The 16711-nt window shown below is 42.5% G+C and overlaps 2 non-coding genes across 2 annotated transcripts; one reads left to right on the top strand and one right to left on the bottom strand.

Annotated features, from left to right (window-relative positions):
- Window positions 1–2190: 2190 nt before the first annotated feature.
- Window positions 2191–2328, bottom strand: LOC119934089. Its single transcript, XR_005452859.1, has one exon. It is a non-coding gene; the product is annotated as a small nucleolar RNA SNORA7 (small nucleolar RNA).
- Window positions 2329–13720: 11392 nt separating this feature from the next.
- On the top strand, window positions 13721–13858 carry LOC119934667. Its single transcript, XR_005452995.1, has one exon. It is a non-coding gene; the product is annotated as a small nucleolar RNA SNORA7 (small nucleolar RNA).
- Window positions 13859–16711: the final 2853 nt, after the last annotated feature.

Below are 16711 nucleotides of genomic sequence, written 5' to 3'. Positions count from 1 at the left end.
AGAGACAGCATTTGCTTCCACTAGTAATTGACATTTCTGGATCAGAAAGTTTTCTGTTCTTGAGCACAATCAATTTGCTTTGTAAGTTAATTTTTAGTTTTGAAAGAGAAATTCAATGAGGGGACAAATTAAACTAGGTTAAAAAGGAATATTTAAATTTTAGTCAAAAAGTTAAACTTGATACATTTAAATCTAATAAAAAATGATCTGTACACTATCAGAAAGGATGAGGTTATCCACTTCTGCAACATGGCTTAGTGAGAAGCAGCATATGGTATAGCACAAAGAACACTGGCCTGAGAGTCAGAGGACCTGTATTCTAATCCCGGTTCTGCCACTTGGCTGCTGTGACAACTTGGGCAAATTCCTTCACTTCTCTGTTTCTAGTTTCCTCATCAGCAAAATCAATCAGAGTACCGTACTAAGTGCTTGGGAGAGTGCTGTATAGTAGAGTTGGTAGTTATGTTCCTGCCCACAAGAAGTTTACAGTTTAGAAGAGGAGATTGGCCTTAAATAGATGAGAGATGTGGCAGATGACAGAGTTTAAGGATTCATTCATTCATTCATTCAATCATATTTATTGAGTGCTTACTGTGTGCAGAGCACTGTACTAAGCAGCATGGCTCAGTGGAAAAGAGCCCGGGCTTTGGAGTCAGAAGTCATGGGTTCAAATCCCAGCTCCGCCAACTGTCAGCTGTGTGACTTTGGGCAAGTCACTTCACTTCTCTGTGCCTCAGTTCCCTCATCTGTAAAATGGGGATGAAGACTGTGAGCCCCCCGTGGGACAACCTGATCACCTTATAACCTCCAAAGCGCTTAGAACAGTGCTTTGCACATAGTAAGCGCTTAATAAATGCCATCATTATTATTATTACTAAGCGTTTGGGAAGTACAAGTTGGCAACATGTAGAGATGGTCCCTACCCAACAGTGGGTTCACAGTCTAGAAGGGAGTATAAGTACATACATGTTGTAGGGCTGAAGGTGGAGTGAATTTCAGGTGCTTAAAAGGTAGATACCAAGTGCCTAGACATTGCAGCAGGGAGGGTGAGAGGGGGAAATGAGGACTTAGTTGGGCGAGGCCTCTTGGAGAAAATGTGATTTTTTTAGGAGGACTTTGAAGGTAAGGAGAGTGGTGATTTGTCATATATGAATGGGGATGGAGTTCCAGACCAGAAAGACAATGTGGACAAGGGGTTGTGAAGCAGCCTGGCATAGCAGATAGAGCACAGGCCTGGGAGTTAGAAGGTCATTGGTTCTAATCCCAGCTCTGTCACAACCCTGCTGTGTGACCTTGGGCAAATCACTTCACTTCTCTGGGCCCCAGTTCCCGCATCTGGAAAATGATAATGGAGACTGTGAGCCCCACGTGGGACAGGGACTGTGTCCAATCCCATTTGCTTGTATCCACCACAGCACTTAGTACAGTGCTTGGCACATAGTAAGCACTCAACAAATACCATAACTATTACAGAGAAGCAGCATGGCATAGTGGATAGAGTGTGGGCCTGGGAGTTGGAAGGTCATGGGTTCTAATCCCAGCTCTGCCACTTGTCTGCTGTGTGACCTTGGGCAAGTCACTTCACTTCTCTATGCCTCAGTTACCTCATCTGTAAAATGGGGACAGAGATTGTGAGCCCCACCTGGGACAGGGACCGTGTCCAAATTGGTTTGCTTGTATTCACCCCAGCATTTACTACAGTGCCTGGCACATAGTAAGCACTTAAATACCATTATTGCTATTATTTATTATTATCACTATTTTTATTATTAGCAGTAAGATAGCTGAGTTCAAAGTACCGAGATCAGTTTGGATGAAGTGGAAAGTACCTGTTCTCCTTCCTCTCTTATTTATGAATGCTGTGTGGGAAAGGGACTGTGTCCAACCTAATTATCTTTTATCTACTCCACCACTTGAGAGTCCTTGGCACATATGAAGTGCTTAACAATTATTATTGGTAGTAGCTGTCATGTGTTATGCTGTCAAGTCATTTCCGACCCACAGCAACTCCATGGACACATCTATCCCCGAACGCCCCACCTCCATCTGCAGTCATTCTGGTAGTGCATTCATAGAGTTTTCTTGGTAAGAGTATGGAAGTGGTTTACCATTGCCTTCTTCCATGCAGTAAATGAGTCTCCACCCTCTACTCTCTCCCATGCTGCTGCTGCCCAGCCCGAGTGAGTTTTGACTTATAGCAGATTGCTTTCCACTTGCTAGCCACTGCCCAAGCTAGGAATGGAATGGGTATGCCTCCTCTTGACTCTCCCTCCTGTAGCCGAGACTGGTAGAGTACTGGAAACTCTCCAGGTGCCATCCTGAGAGAAGCAGGAGGAGGAGGAGTATTTTGAGAGCTTCACAAATAGCCTTAGATTATTGTTTAGGACATTTTCATAGATTAAGTTCACCAGAATTGAAATCTTTTTACTGACAACTCATGATAACAGTAACTTTGGCGGAGAAGGTTTTAGATCCAGCAATCAATCAGTGAATGGTATTTATTGAGGGCTTGCAGTATCCAGACCACTCTCTAGAAAATAATTTTTTGCACCTCCAGATGAGTGAATTGAAACGCTATTTAACACAGGCTGATATAGAAAAGACATGCCAGTGCGAGATATTGAAAAGATGTGAAGCAATAAGGCAAAGGCACAAATATTTTACTTTGTAGTTTTATATTAGAAAAATCAATCAGAAATGCTGAATCTGTTGAGCTGAAGCTCTCAGAAATGTCAAAATGAAAACCTGAGTTCTGAGGGGTTTTCATGTTTTTTGTTTATTTTTTATGGTATTTGTTAAGCACTTACTATGTGTTTGGCATTGTACTAAGCCTTGGGTAGATAGATACAAGCTATCAGGTTGGTCACAGTCCCTGCATCACAAAGGGTTCACAATCTTAATCTCCATTTTAAAGATGAAGTAAGGAGGCACAGAGTAGTCCAGTGATTTGCACAAGGTTACAGAGCAGACAAGTGATGGAGTCAGGATTAGAATCCAGGTCGGTCTGACTCATTCACTAATTCATTCAATCATATTTATTGAGTGTTAACTGAGTGCAGAGCACTGTACTAAGCACTTGGGAGAGTACAATACAACAATAAACAGGCACATTCCCTACCCAAAACGAGCTTGGGGGGGAGAGAGAGACATCAATACAAATAAATAAAATTACAGATATGTGCATAAGGGCTGTGGGGCTAGGATGGAGGGAAGAGCAAAGGGAGCAAGTCAGAGTGATGCAGAAGGGAGTTGGAGATGAGGGAAGGTAGGGCTTAGTCTGGGAGACTCCCAAGCCCGGGTTGTATACATTAGACCATGCTACTTCTCTCTAGTGTTCTATTCTACTAATATTCTCTAATAGAGGGACAACACACATGCTTTCACTAGAACAAATGGATGTTTTACGTGAAGCAGTGGTGCAGAGGCACTGTACATTCAGTGATTGCTTTCCTGTAAAATGATGGATTTTTATATCAAATATTCTTATTTTAACAATGCCCTTTAATAGCCCTGTTATTGGTCTAGTGGAAAGAACACAATTCTAGGAATCAGAAGACCTGGGCTCTGGGCCTGAATAGTAGATAGATCATGGGCCTGGGTTCTAATCTCATCTCTGGCAATTGGGCAAATCACTTAACTTCTTTGGGCCTCAGCTTTTTTATCTGTAAATTGGGGATTAAGAATGTGAGCTCCATGTGGGACAGGGACTATATTCATTCATTCAATCATATTTATTGAGAGCTTACTGTGCTGTTTGCAGAGCACTGTATTAAGAGCTTGGAAGGTACAATTCGGCAACAGAGACAATCCCTACCCAACAAAAGGCTCACAGTCTAGAAGGGGGGAGACAGACAACAAAATAAGTAGACAGGCATCAGTAGCATCAAAATAAATAAATATAATTATAGATATACACACATCATTAATAAAATCAATAGAATAATAAATATGTACATATATACACAAGTGTTATGGGCGGGGAGGGGGGTAGATCAGAGGGAGGGAGTAAGGGCGATGGGGAGGGGAGGAGGAGCAGAGGAAAGAGGAGTCTCAATCTGGGAAGGCCTCCAGGAGGCCGCAATCTTTCAGTAGGGTTTGAAAGGGGGAATTGAGCTAGTTTGGCAGATGTGAGGAGAGAGGGCATTCCAGGCCAAAGATAGGATGTGGGCAAGGGGTTGATGGTGGAACAAGAGAGAACGAGACACAGTGAGGAGGTTAGCAGCAGAGGAGCAGAGTGTGTGGGCTGGGCTGGAGAAGGACAGGAGGGAGGGGAGGTAGGAGGGGGCGAGTTGATGGAGAGCCTTGAAGTCGAGAGTTTTTGCTTCATGTGAAGGTTGACAGGCAACCACTGGAAATTTTTGAGGAGGGGGGTGACATGCCCAGAGTGCTTCTGTAGAAAGATAATCCAGGCAGCAGAGTGAAGTATAGACTGAAGTGGGGAGAGACAGAAGGTTGGAAGATCATAAAGAAGGCTGATGCAGTAATCCAGTCGGGATATTATGAGTGATTGTACTAACAAGATAGTGGTTTAGATGGGGAGGAAAGGGCAGATCTTCCTGATTGACTTGTATTTATCCCAGAGCTTAGAACAGTGCATAGTACGTAGTAAGTATTTTACAAGTGCCATAATGGTTGTTTTCTCTACTGGAACAGTGCCATCAGTGGTGAAAGTTTCAGAGCAAAATCACCTAGGACATTCTGCAAGGTAGACGGGTCTAGCAGTAGTCCTGAAAGATAGCTAGCAAACACGGGCGACAAAGAACACAGCAGCGACTGAGGCAACTGCAAGCTGGCTGGTGGTGTTCGTGGCAGAGCGTAGGCACTAAAGAGAAGCAGCATGGCATAGTGGATAGAGCATGGACCTGGAATTCAGAAGGTCATGGGTTCTAATCCCCGCTCCTCCACTTGTCTGCTGTGTCACCTTGAGCAAGTTACTTCACTTATCTGTGCCTCAGTAACCTCATCTGTAAAATGGGGATTGAGACTTTGAGCCCCACAGGGAACAGGGACTGGGCCCAACTCAATTTTCCTGTATCCACCCCAGCACTTAGTACAGTGCCTGGCACAAATTAGGCACTTAACAAGTACCATTATTATTATTATTATTATTATTATAAACAGCAAGGTCTAATGGATAGACCACAGACCTGGGAATAAAAAGGACCTGGGTTCTAATCCTAGCTCTGTCACTAGTAGTCTGCTGTGTGACCTTGGATAAGTTACTTCACTTCTCTGTGCCTCAGTTCCCTCATCTGTAAAATGGAGATAGACTGTGAGCCCTATGTGGGAAAGGGACTGTGTCCAGCCTGATTACCTTGTATCTACTCCAGCACTTAGTAATAATAATAATCATGATGATGGCATTTATTAAGTGCTTACTATTTTCAAAGCACTGTTTTAAGTGCTGGGGGAGATACAAGGTGATCAGGGTGTCCCACAGAGGGCTCACAGTCTTAATCCCCATTTTACAGATGAGGGAACTGAGGAATAGAGAAGTTAAGTGACTTGCCCAAAGTCACATAGCTGACAAGTGGAGGACCTGGGATTTGAACCCATGACCTCTGACGACAAAGCCCATGCTCTTTCCACTGAGCCACACTACTTCTCTAGTACAGTGCCTGGAACACAGTAAGCACTTAACAAAGATCACAATTATTATTATTCAACTGCAAATAGTACTATTTGTAAAAATCTGCCATGTTCACATCACAATGTGCTGCCCCACCCTTTCCAGCCTGAATTGCCCACAGCATGTACATTACATATCCATTATGTATTTATTTATGTTAATGTCTGTCACCTCTTCTACACTGTAAGCTCCTTGTGGGTAGAGAATGTGTCTACCAACTTGGTTATATTGTACTCTCCCAAATTCATTCATTCAATCATATTTATTGAGCGCTTACTGTGTGAAGAGAACTGTACTAAGCATTTGGAAAGAACAAATCAAACCAAATGCTAGTACAGTGCTCTGCACACTTTAAGCACTCAAGAAATGCTTCTGATTAACTGAGTGGTCACCGCAATCCATAATTCAGCGAAAGGTAGTGTCCCAGGTAAAAGACAATGTGAGTGGTATTGCACAAACCACTAACGTGATCATGAATTCCTCTTCAGTTTGCTCATCCATCACTCCCTACAGGAGACTCCATCATCAGATATTCAAATGCACCTTCAATAATTTATTCCGGTTACTCTATTTGGAAATCATAGGTGAACTCTGTGATCAATGCTGTCTTCTTTGAGTACCAAGGGCAACTGTAGATTGTAGTTATTTTAATGTCTGCCTCCTACATTAGAGTATAAGCTCCTTGTGGGGATCATGTCTCTTATGTCTTTTGTACTTTCAAAGATTTTTAGCATGGCACCTTTGAGCACTCAGTACATACCATTATTACTACCACCACTACTACTACTACTAATGATAATAAGGATGGCATTTATTAAGTGCTTACTATGTGCAAAGCATTGTTCTAAGTGCCGGGGAGGTTACAAGGTGATCAGGTTGTCCCACAGGGGGGCTCACAGTCTTAATCCCATTTTCCAGATGAGGTAACTGAGGCCCAGAGAAGTTAAGTGACTTGCCCAAAGTCACACAGCTGACAATTGGCAGAGCCGGGATTTGAACCCATGATCTATGACTCCAAAGCCCGGGCTCTTTCCACTGAGCCATGCTGCTTCACTACCACTATAGCATGGTGGTTATTTTTTTAGAAATAAGGAATATTGAGTGATCAGCAGAATTTTATTACCTACAGAGGATTTTTAGAGGAGATTTTTTTGTCAGATGGATATGGTTCAAGTGATGGTGGAGGTTTGGATTGTTGCTCCCCAGTAAGGCCATTACTTCTGGATCCCACATATTTATATCCATTATTTTTTTATTTGAAATGCCCAACCCTAAGAATAATAATGGTGATACTTTACTATGTATAAAGCTCTGTGCTAAACTATGAAGTAGATGTAGTACAATCAGATCAAACAAAGTCTATGGTCTACATAGAGCTCACAGTCTGAGGGAGGAACAGGAAGTGATGTCCATGATCAGCGAAACCTGGGAGGGGAACATAAAATCTTGGGCGATTGTGGGGGTCAAGAGGCCCCCCAGAGAAACACTCAAGGTGTTTTTTGTGTTTGTGCTATTTGTTAAGCTCCTACTATGTACCAGGCACTGTTCTAAATCCTGGAGTAGATTCAAGTTAAGCAATTTGGACACAGTCCGTGTCCCACATAGACCTCACAATCTTTATCCTCAATTTACCGGTGAGGTAATTGAGGCACAGAGAAGTTAAGTGACTTGCCCAAGGTCACACAACAAACAAGTGGTGGAGCTGAAACTAAAACCCAGGTCCTTCTGATGATTCCCAGGCCCCTACTCTATCCGCTAGGCCACACTGGTTCTCAGGTTCCGATGGTTTTTTTTTCCAGTTACTGGGATTTTCCTCTTTTCAATCTGCATTTATAGACAGAGGAACAAAACACTGCATCAGGCCATGATAGGCACACCCATCAGAATGCTTCCTTGGTATAACTAACAACCATAAAAATTATTTTAGAGGAAAGTAATTCCATCTTTCAACATTTCAGTTGCTGATGTTGTGCTGGACTTGACTTCAGTAATTACATAATGTCTTAGGGAGTTGTTGGCATTTCTTCTCCAGAGTTGGCACAAAAACAGTTAAGTACTGTCAAACTGAATGCTGAAATCAATATATGGGTAGGTTTTATCACTTCATTTAAACCACAAATTCTATACATGAAAAAGAAAAGTGAACTCACTCTCTCCTCCAGCCAAGAATTATTGCTTCTCAAATTGGAAAGAATAGGGCAGGTTCCAATAATGGGCTGTATTTTATGTCATTATTAGACTCCAAAGCTTTTGTTTCATGGGATCAAAATTGGGACTGCTTAGCTGTGTAATGGCAGAACTAAGAGCAAAATTAGTCACCCTGTGTTTTGGATGATCCAAGGACATTGTGGGATTGAAGTTGAAGCCAGAACCCATCTGAGAGTTCTATGAAAGCCCTGATGGTCATGGCTAAAGCAGATTTCCAAACAAGATATTGACCAGATTGCTATCACAAAATGGAAAGGATAATAGCAGAAAATACCAAAGTCCAGGTCGACAAGATAGCATTTATAGCCACTGAGGTTCGGAACTTCAAGGGCCAAGTCGGGTGATCTGATTACCGACCTGCTTTCTCCTCCCCAGTACCCTCCTCCTCTCTCATCTTCCCTCCGAGGGTAGGAGGCCAGCTGCTTGGGACCTCATCAAAGCCTTACTAAAATCATATCTCCTCCAAAAGGCTTACCACAACTAACTCTTCATTTCCCCTACTCCCTCTCCCTGCTGCGTCACCTATACTCTTGGATCTGTGTTCTTTTAACACTTGATATTCACCCCACCCTCAGTCCCTTGGTACTTGGTTCATATCTTTAGTTTTATGTCTATCTCCCCCTTTAGCCTGTAAATTCCTTGTGGACCGGGAAAGTGTCTACCTACTCTGTTTGTCTGTACTCTCCCGAGCACTTAGAGTGCTCTGCATGCAGTAAGCACTCAATAAATACCATCAGTTGACTGACTGATTAGTAGACATCAGGCACCACAAGCTTTTGTTATCAAGCTGATTGGAGACTATGCTTGGGAAAAGGACTGGAGAAAGGGTTTAGTCTAAAATAACACATATCAACTCAACCTTGTGTCCCTCAAACCCCCAATATAGCTTAGGCAAAAAGAAATATATTACCACATTTCTGTTTGTTTAATGCTATTTGTTAAACACGAGCAAATTGGGTTGGATGCAGTCCCTGTTCCACATTGGGGCTCACAGTCTCAATCCCCATTTTATAGTCGATGTAACTGAGGCACAGAGAAGTGAAGTGACTTGCATAAGGTCACACAGCAAACAAGTGGTGGAGCCAGGATTAGAACCCAGGTCTTTCTGACTTCCAGGCCTGTGCTCTATCCACTAGACCATACTGCTTCTCTTTCAGTTGGACCTCTTCTTCTTGTGGTGGGTTCCGAAAGCTGGAAGAGCAGACCACAGGAGGTGCATGTGTATAATAATAATAATGATGTTTGTTAGGGGCTTACTAAGCTGGGGTGAGTGCAAAGCAAATCCAGTTGGGCACAGTCCTTGTCCTGCATGGGGCTCACAGTCTCAATCCCCATTTTATAGTTGAGATAACTGAGACACAGAGAAGTGAAGTGGCTTGCCCAAGGTCACATAGCAGACAAGTGGTGGATCCAGAATTAGAACCAGGACCTTCTGATTCCCAGGCCCGTGCTCTATCCACCTGGCCAAGCTGCTGTGGATCTTTTACCTCTATCCCTGACCTCCAAAAAAGTCTGACTACTTTCTCAGTCCTATACCAGTTTGTAATGTGTTCATACAGGGTATATATTCCTTTCCAGAAAACATCTCCAAACACCTAATAAACGCATGGAAACATGGCGGGGAGAAGTAATTCTGTCCATTTTGCAGGTTGGAAACATAGGGCCTAAAGAGTTTGAGGGGTTTTCTTCTAACTAGGCCTGGTAAATCCAGGCCACTTCAGTCAGCAGTAGATTCTCCCTTATTCGCTTGTAATGACGAGAGGGATTTCTTCAGTACAGTAACTCACTGCTCACCTTGACTGCCAATTATTTTACTGTGAGGTGGTTGCTGTTTTACAATTGACCACCTATACCAGGGCACACAGAGAGCTTCCCTTGGTTTTCAGAGGTAGCATTAGTGACCCGGATCCTATCACTGTGTGGATATGTCTAAAAAGAATGTTATGCAGCTGGCGTTCTCTTCTACCTTGTGTGCACTACCTTGTGAGCCCGTTGTTGGGTAGGGACCATCTCTATATGTTGCCGACTTGTACTTCCCAAGCGCTGAGTCCAGTGCTCTGTAAACAGTAAGCGCTCAATAAATACCATTGAATGAATGAATGAATGAAATGGCGGAAGCAGGATTAAAACCCTCTTCCTGGAAAGGATAACAGGTCCAAGTGCCCAGGTGAAGCAGAAGGGAGCGGGAGCTGGGGGAACTGAGGGCTTAGTCGGGGAAGGCCTCTTGAAGGAGATGTGGACATTGACCTTAGAGCTGTGGCTTTGAAGGTGGGGAGAGTGCTGGTCTGTCGGATATGAAGGGGGATGGAGTTCCAAGCCAGAGGGAGGAGGTGGATGAGGGGTCAGCAGGGGGACAGATGAGATCACGGTCCAGAGAACGGGTCGGCATTAGAGGAGCAAAATATGCAGGCCAAATGGTAGAAGGAGATGAGAGAGGTAAAATAGACAGTGATAGGATTCCTTCCCCGATTAGCCCCTCAAAAACTGGGTTACCAAATTTTGGGTTGTGATAAACATTTAGAGGGGTGTGCTATTTATATTCAAGTCACTATGTATATATGTTTGTGCATATTTATTACTCTATTTTACTTGTACATATTTGTTCTATTTATTTTATTTTGTTAATATGTTTTGTTGTCTGTCTCCCCCTTCTAGACTGTGAGCCTGCTGTTGGGTAGGGACCAGTCTCTATATGTTGCTAACTTGGACTTCCCAAGCGCTTAGTACAGTGCTCTGCACACAGTAAGCGCTCAATAAATACGATTGAATGAATGAATGAATGCACTTGGATCATTTCTTACTGTGTGGAAGCGTTTATCCCATATAGGGCCTGCCTTTCTTGATATCAACCCCGATCTTCACACCACCTTTGCCAGAATGCCATCTGGGAAGCTGGTCTGTCTGCCATGATGGTTTCTCAACAGTCCACTGTTGCATCACCTTATTTGGGAAGTCAGTCAGTCATCATCAATTGTATTTATTGAGTGCTTACTGTGTGCAGAACACTGTACTAAGCGATTGGAAAGTACAAGTTGGCAACATATAGAGACAGTCCCTACCCAACAGTGGGCTCACAGTCTAAAAGTCAGTGATATTCGAGCACTTACTGTTCACAGAATGCTGTACTAAGCACTTGGGATAGTACAGTATAATAAAAAACAGACACATTTCCTGCCTACATTGAGATTATTGTATAGAGGGGGAGGCAGACATTAATATAAATAAAGAAGTCTCAGATATGTATGTAACTGCTGTGGGGCTGGGAGAGGGGATGGATAAAGGGAGCAAGTCAGGGTGATTTTGAAGGAAGTGGGAGAAGAAGAAAGGAAGGCTTTGTCAGGGAAAGCCTCATGGAAGAGATGTGCTCTGGTGTTTATCTATGTCTTTAGGACAGTTATTCTGTTTTCTCTGCTTGCATGTCCCCTTTCAGTCCCCTATACAGCAGCTGCTTGGTTATCCTGCTGGCACCATCATTGTCAGTGGTATTTATTGAGTGCTTACTATATGCAGAACACTGTACTGAGCTCTTGGGAGGGTTCAATATCAAAGTCAGTAGTCATAATAATAATAATAATGTTGGTATTTGTTAAGCGCTTACTTTGTGCAAAGCACTGTTCAAAGCGCTGGGGAGGTTACAAGGTAATCAGGTTATCCCACGTGGGGCTCACAGTCTTAATCCCTATTTTACAGATGAAGTAACTGAGGCCTAGTGAAGTGACTTGCCCAAAGTCACACAGCAGACAGGTGGCAGCGCTGGGATTTGAACCCATGACACCTGACTCCCAAGCCCAGGCTCTTTTCACTGAGCCACGCTGCTTCTCTATGTTCTCTCCCCACAAAGAGCTTATAGTCTAGAGGGGAGAAAGTGAGCTCACTGTGGGCAGGGAATGTATCTGTTAATTTTGTTGTTGTATTGTTGTACTGTTTGTTACTGCATAATACTCTCCCAAGGACTTAGTAAAGTGCTTTGCACACAGTAAGCACTCAATAAATATGATTGAATGAATATACATAAATTATATGAGATTTATAGATATGCGCATAAGTGTGATGGGGCTGTGAGTGGGGTGAATATCAAATGCTCTAAAGTCATGGATCCAAATGCTGTCATCCATTCTCTTCACGTGCTCTATCCAGCATTGCCTCAGTGGTGGTGAACTGACTGAACTGACTACTTTTCAAGACCTCAATACTATCTTATCCTAACATTTGAGGTAGAATATGATTCATGGGCTATGTTGGTAAAATCGCTGAAGAAGTTAAGTGTGTATCTGTAGTAGCTCCTGGTCTCTATCAATTAACGCTATTTATTGAGCACTTACTGTGTAGAGCACTGTACTAAATACTTGGGAGAGTACAATATAACAGAGTTGGGAGACATTCATTCAGTCATATTTATTGAGCACTTACTGTGTGCAGAGCACTGTATTACCCTTGCCCCACATGGAGCTTACAGTCTAGACATGAAAATAAATTAATAGATGAGGGAAATGGAAGAGTATTGGGATATGTATTTAAGTGTTGTGGGATTGGGCCTGGGGTGAATACCAGGTGCTTTAAGAGATATAGATCCAAGTATATGGAAGGTAGAAGCCCATGACAACCTTATAGACCTTTAAACTGTAAGGTCGCCTTCTATACTGTAAGATCTTTGTGGGCAGGAAATGTGTTAGTTATATTGTTATATAGTACTTGCCCAAGTGTTTTACTACAGTGCTCTGCACATGGTAAGAGCTCAATAAATATGACTGACTTACTGACTGACCTGTCTTTTGGTGTGGAACTTAATGTCCCATAGTTGCCTCTATTAATCAGCAGGAAACCATGCTAGCCTTTCTGAAAAGCTTGTGCAGGTGTCTAATAGATTAGGCTTGCTCCTTGCTTGCAAATTTTTACAGGAATGTCATCAGATCTAAGGACTTTTACCATTTTTCATCACTTTGTTGGTTTTCACAGTTGCTCTGATACATCTAACTGGGTGCTTAGAGAACTGCTCTTTCTCCTCATTGCTTTTCATCATCGTTGGGTTATTTGTATTAATGATGACAACAAAGTGCCTTTGCTTCAGAGTCATGTTTGGTCATTTTGGGAATAGCCAAGCCACAGCCATTTCAATACCCCTGTGTACATCAATCATTCAGTGGTATTTATTGAGTAATTACTATGTGCAGAGCACTGTTATCAGTGCTTGGGAGACTACAATACAAGAGAATTATGGCCATGTTCCCATCACCTTACATAATACATACAAATTTTTATGGTATTTGTTAAGCACTTACTATGTGCTAAGCACTGTTCTAAGTGCTGGGTTAAATACAGTCTAATCAGGTTGTCTCACATGAGGCTCACAGTCTTAACCCCCATTTTTACAAATGAGGTAACGGAAGCACAGAGAAATGAAGTGACTTACCCGGGGTCACACAGAAGACAAGTGGTGGAGCGGGAATTAGAACCCATGTCCTCTGACTCCCAAGCTTATGCTCTTCCCAATAAGCAACACTGCTTCTCTGCATACATGTATATATATTCCTGTTATTTGCATATATGGATATATGTGTGAAGATATATATAGAGAGAGAGGGAGAGACATATATACATATTTCTGTTATTTGCATTTATGTTCATCTGGTTGCATTTGTTCAACTCATTTGTTTGCATTTGTGTTCAACTCGTCTGATTGCATGTTCATCTGTTTAAGCTCATTTCCTCCCTAGAAATTTATAAGCAATTCAGGGGAATAAGTATGTCTGTCTCCTGTTGATTCTCTCAGTGTACAATGTTTTGCACATAGTAAGTGCCCAATTAATAGCGATGATGATGATTTAGGGCCTATCAGATAAGGTTCACCTGAAACATCCATTTGTTGTTCCTACAGTAGAGTGTCCCCTCTCAGAGTTGCACCTGGAGAGTTTCCAGTACTCCACCAGTCTTGACTATAGGAAGGAGAGTAAAGCAGAAGCATACCCATTCCATTCCTAGCTTGGGCAGTGCCTAGAGAGTGGAAGACAATCTGCTACAACTCAAAATTCCCCTTTGCTTGGCAGCAGGGGCATGGGAGAGAATTGAGGGTGGAGACTCAAGTTTACTGTGAGGAAGGAGGCAATGGTAAACCACTTCTATATTTTTACCAAGAAAACTCTCTGGATACACTACCAGAATGATTGCAGATGGAGAGTGGGGCGTTCTGGGAGAGATTCATTCGTTCAATTGTATTTATTGAGAGCTTACTGTGTGTAGAGCACTGTACTAAGCTCTTGGGAAGTACAAGTCAGCAATATACAGAGAAGGTCCCTACCCAACAACGGGCCCACAGTCTAAAAGGGGGAGACAGACAACAAAACAAAACATGTAGACAGGTGTCAAAATCATCAGAACAAATGTGGTGTCGCTATGGGTTGGAAACGACTTGACAGCATAAGACAAGATGGTAGAGTGTAAACCCCTTGAGGACAGAATGATGTCAGTTAAATCTGTTCTGCTCTGTGCACAGTAAACAGTGAAAATCACAAGTGGAAATTCAACTTGATGGCCTATTCCTCAATAACCTGTCTCCTCCAGGCCCTAATATACTGAGTAGCCATGTCTCTGCACACCTGGTGAAGGAGAGATGCCTGTCCTGATTCTCTACAGTTTCCAGCATCATAACTTGTCAATCCCACTCTTTCAGTCAATCAATCGCTGGTATTATTGAGTGTTTACTGTTTGCTGAGGACTGTACTAAGCACCTGGGAGAGTACAATACAACAGAGTTGGTAGGCACGTTCCCTGCCCACAAGGAGCTTACAGTCTAGAGGGGAAATTCAGCTTCGTCAGATGCTGCATTTGGCCCAGAATGAGAAAGCTAGAACCTGAGCAGGATAGGGCTTGAGGATGACTCTCCATATGGGCTGTGAAGCCACGCGGGCTAATGGATAGACCCTGGGCAAAGGAGTCAACAGGACCTGGCTGCTAATCCCAGCTCCACCACCAGAGAAGCAGCATGGTTCAGTGGAAAGAGTACCGGCTTTGGAGTTAGAGGTGATGGGTTCTAATCCCAGCTCTGCCACATGTCTGCTGTGTCACCTTGGGCAAGTCATTTAACTTCTCTGAGCCTCAGTTACCTAATCTGTAAAATGGGGATGAAGACTGTGAGCCCCTCGTGGGACAACCTTGTATCCCCTCCAGCACTTAGAACAGTGCTTTGCACATAGTAAGCACTTAACAAATGCCAATATTATTATTGTTGTTGCTGTGTGATGTAGGCAAGTCACTCCACTTTTCTGGGCCTCAGTTACCTTATCTAAAAAATGAAGATTAAGATCTTGGGCCCCATTTAGCACACACAGAAGTCCCTAAAATGAAAGTCAAATTCCAAAAATGGCAGCGGAGCAGAGAGAAAGTCCACCGTGAGCCAAAAAAAGACTACCACTCTCACCACCTTTAAAGTCATATTAAAAGCCCATCTTCTTCAAGAGGTCTTCCTCAATTTTTCCATCATTTCCCTACTCTCTTTCCCTTCTTCATCACCTACGCACTTGGATATGCATCCTTTGAGCACTCGATATTCACCCCACCTTCAGCCCCACAGCACTTATGCACATAACCATAATTTATGTATTTGAATATATATCGTCCCTCTAGACTAATCTCCTTGTGGGCAGGGAATGTGTCTACCACTCTTTTGTAGTCTCCCAGGGGCTTAGTGTAGTGATCTGTACACAGTAAGTGCTCACTAAATGACATTGATTAATTCTAGTGCCCCTCAGCCTACACTTACCTTAAATTAAAATTGGAAACCAAAAGTTTTAGCCCAGCCAAAATATGAAATGCTTGCAAAATATTTACTAGGATCATCTAAACTTTCCATCCTTGGCAATATGGGCCCATTCCTGTCTTTCATAAACCCAATATCTACACTGAGGAAACGTAAATCTTTGCCTCATACTAAAAAACCTTTCAAAGAAAGTTTACTGCATGCACGATGTCACTAGGCCCTTAGGTGGTGGGGGAAAGGAGAGGGGGAAGACAGGATTATGATATTTAGGAGAAGTTTAAGACCCAATCCCTGGCCTAAAGGATCTTTCCATTTAATTCTCATTTAAAAAAAAACGCAAATTGGATAATAGAGAGGAAAGAGAAAGCATATTCAATTTATTCTTTTTTAATCCACTGCCTGATGTTGGAGGGTTCTTAAGCACATACAAATTTGATCCTATAATGAAATCAAAGAAGCTTTTCCTGGGGAAAGGGAATTGGACTGGCTTTCAGATACAGGCTTTCAGATAACACTCAGCTTTTTAAATCTGAACTGGAAAATAACTAAATCCTCTGCTACGGTAAAGACATATTTTGTACCAAGGTGAAAAATGGACTGGTTTATAGGAGTAGGGAGTGAAAATGAATAGCAATAAAGTTGTTAACACCTATTGAATTTTGACTTAATATCCTTTAAATCCTGCTTGCATGTTGTTTCTATTCAGTTTACTCAAAACTGCACTTTCCCTTTATTACAAGGGCAAATATTTCTTGCATTTTTTTCCCTCCTGGACCAGAGATAGAATCCAGAATTGCTACAATGTTGTACTGACCCCAGTTATCACAGTCAAATTTAGATTTTCATAATTGGCATAGTCCTAAATCAAATATTCAGAGATTGAGTAATTCCAAAACCACACCTATCTACTTTTTCAGCTCAATTCACACTGTCCTATGCTCACTCCCTCTCCTGCTGTCTTCAATAAATCTTCCCAATCACTTTATCCCATCCATCCATTCTTCAATTCCTAGTCCTAAAATGTTTCCTTGGGTTGCCTCCTCTCTTCATTCTTTTCTTGTTTTATCCTTTACTTTTAATCACATTTGTTAAGCTCTTATTCTGTGCCCGGCGTCATACTA

This window comes from Tachyglossus aculeatus, chromosome 1 (assembly GCF_015852505.1).
Source record: "Tachyglossus aculeatus isolate mTacAcu1 chromosome 1, mTacAcu1.pri, whole genome shotgun sequence".
Lineage (NCBI taxonomy): Eukaryota > Metazoa > Chordata > Mammalia > Monotremata > Tachyglossidae > Tachyglossus > Tachyglossus aculeatus.
This window is presented reverse-complemented; position numbering and strand designations above follow the sequence as displayed.